Source organism: Octopus bimaculoides, chromosome 5 (genome assembly GCF_001194135.2).
Source record: "Octopus bimaculoides isolate UCB-OBI-ISO-001 chromosome 5, ASM119413v2, whole genome shotgun sequence".
NCBI lineage: Eukaryota > Metazoa > Mollusca > Cephalopoda > Octopoda > Octopodidae > Octopus > Octopus bimaculoides.
In genome coordinates, this window is record NC_068985.1 from 64,695,865 (window position 1) to 64,698,134 (window position 2,270).

Below are 2,270 nucleotides of genomic sequence, written 5' to 3' on the forward strand. Positions count from 1 at the left end.
TATATATATATATATATATATATATATATATATATATATATATATATATATATGTGTGTGTGTGTGTGGTGCACCTTGTTTTAATATGCATATATTTATATCACTGAGATGCCCGTTTTTATATCCGCACATCAAAACTGAAGCTAAAAGGAATGACACCAAGTTCATTATGACAAAATACGAAACTATGGCTAAATTGTTAGCGGCATCATGAACGTTGATGTCCTAGAATAAAGTTGACAAAATTTTTTTAATTCTCCGCTTCAACAACGATATTATTTGTTTGACAAAAAGGTACAGGGCACTGATACATTCTGTACAGCTGATAACGGTAAGTTGATAAAGATATTACTCTTAAGCTGTAATAATGTGTGTAAATACTAGAATTATGTAAACTCTTTTACACTAATTACAGTAATGCAAAATTATGAAATACACAGTTATAATTATATTTAACGTCAATGAATTTTTTTAACCTTTTAGTTAGGAGAGAAAGCGGCCATGACGCATTACAGGGAAAGCAGGGAGGAACATATCTTCGAACCGGAAACCTCGTCCGAATCCTATACGAGAGTTGTGTTTTTATTTTTATACATCATATACAAGAAATGATATACATTACACACTAAATATGTTGGATGATGTCCCTCAGTTATTTATACTCTCCAGTAACAAAAATACACACTTTTTGTATATTTTCTTAGTTTTCATTCATTACTTGATCAAGTATGAGTAAGGTAATACTGCGAACAGAGAAGCTGAGATGTTGCAACAGTCATGTACCTTCACCGGCATACCAAAACATGTATGCTCCGCTCTGCCGACTTTGTTTCCTCATTTTCAGAAAAATGGATATCTTTTTTATAAAATTTTCAATTAATAACACGGTGGTGCATCAGCATGGCCGCAGCTCTGAGCTGAAACTTTGAAATGAAATGAAATAATGTGCTTCAGATGGTGTAGATTTCGATTATATCGGAATTTGCTGTGAAGCCCTTTTTTTTCTGACAGTCAGCTTTCTTTCCTCATAACTTTCAGAAAAATGGGCATTTTTGAAGGAAATTTTCAACAAATATCTTTCAAAGTGTGTAGATTGCGAGTATATCTACACATATCTAATACGGAAAAAAAAGGTAGACTCGTGCACATACATACTGATATACTTCACATAGGTAATCTTCCAGTATAGGGAGGTAAAAAAAAAGTAAATAGAAATACAAGGGAAATAACTTACGTCTTACTTGTATCATCCGTACTACTCAGAAATGTTTTTTTTTTTTAGCTGTTTATAAATAAATCGCACACGTGATTGAAGTTAACTGTTTATATATAAATCACACGTGGAGGTGTAATGACCCAGTGGTTAGGGCAGCGGACTCGCGGTTTCGATTCCCAGACCTGGCGTTGTGAGTGTTTATTGAGCGAAAACACGAGTGAGGATTTCGTTTTGAGGAACAATAAGTTGTGCAGCCGGTCTTCCACGAGGCATTTTCGATCTCTCATAAGAAACTACGATATTCAATCACGTGTGTGATTTATATATAAACAGATAACTTCAATCACGTGTGCGATTTATTTATAAACAGCAAAAAAATAACATTTCAGAGTAGTACGGATGATACTAGTAAGACGTAAGTTATTTCCCTTGTATTTTTATTTACTTTTTTACCTCCTTATACTGGAAGATTACCCTTCACATATATCTACAAAACGAAATTCGGAAATTCGCAAAAAATTATCTTCTCTTTCCAAGCTCTTTGTGGATTGAAGAATTATTTGCAGACTTTGTAAAGTAATGCCATCTTGTCATGGGATACTCTTTGATCAGGCCTTTTTAGTAAATTCTCAGAGTTCTTTCATTCAGAAGTCTCTTAAATCTAATTTTGCTGTTGGTCTTGGTATCCAATTCATTGGTAATACAGAGATATGTTGAAGACTGTCATAGGTTTTGCATATCATCATCATCATCATCATCATCGTTTAACGTCCGCTTTCCATGCTAGCATGGGTTGGACGATTTGACTGAGGACTGGTGCAACCGGATGGCTACACCAGGCTCCAATCTAATTTGGCAGAGTTTCTACAGCTGGATGCCCTTCCTAACGCCAACCACTCAGAGTGTAGTGGGTGCTTTTACGTGTCACCCGCACGAAAACGGCCACGCTCGAAATGGTGTCTTTTATGTGCCACCCGCACAAGAGCCAGTCCAGGGGCACTGGCAACGATCTTGCTCGAAAACCCTACAAGGCCAGTCAGGCGGTACTGGCAAC

The 2,270-nt window shown here is 36.1% G+C and overlaps 1 protein-coding gene across 5 annotated transcripts in view; it reads left to right on the top strand.

The window, feature by feature from the left end:
- Window positions 1-2,270, top strand: part of LOC106881524 (zinc finger protein 271) — a 14,120-nt gene that overhangs the window by 1,387 nt on the left and 10,463 nt on the right. The window contains exon 1 of one of the 5 annotated variants that reach the window (XM_052967760.1): window positions 61-331. The exons of the other annotated variants lie outside the window; for them this stretch is intronic. The gene's annotated coding sequence lies outside the window, so the exon portion shown is untranslated. Of the gene's footprint in view, window positions 1-60; window positions 332-2,270 lie in introns of those variants that run through there. 5 annotated transcript variants of the gene reach the window in all.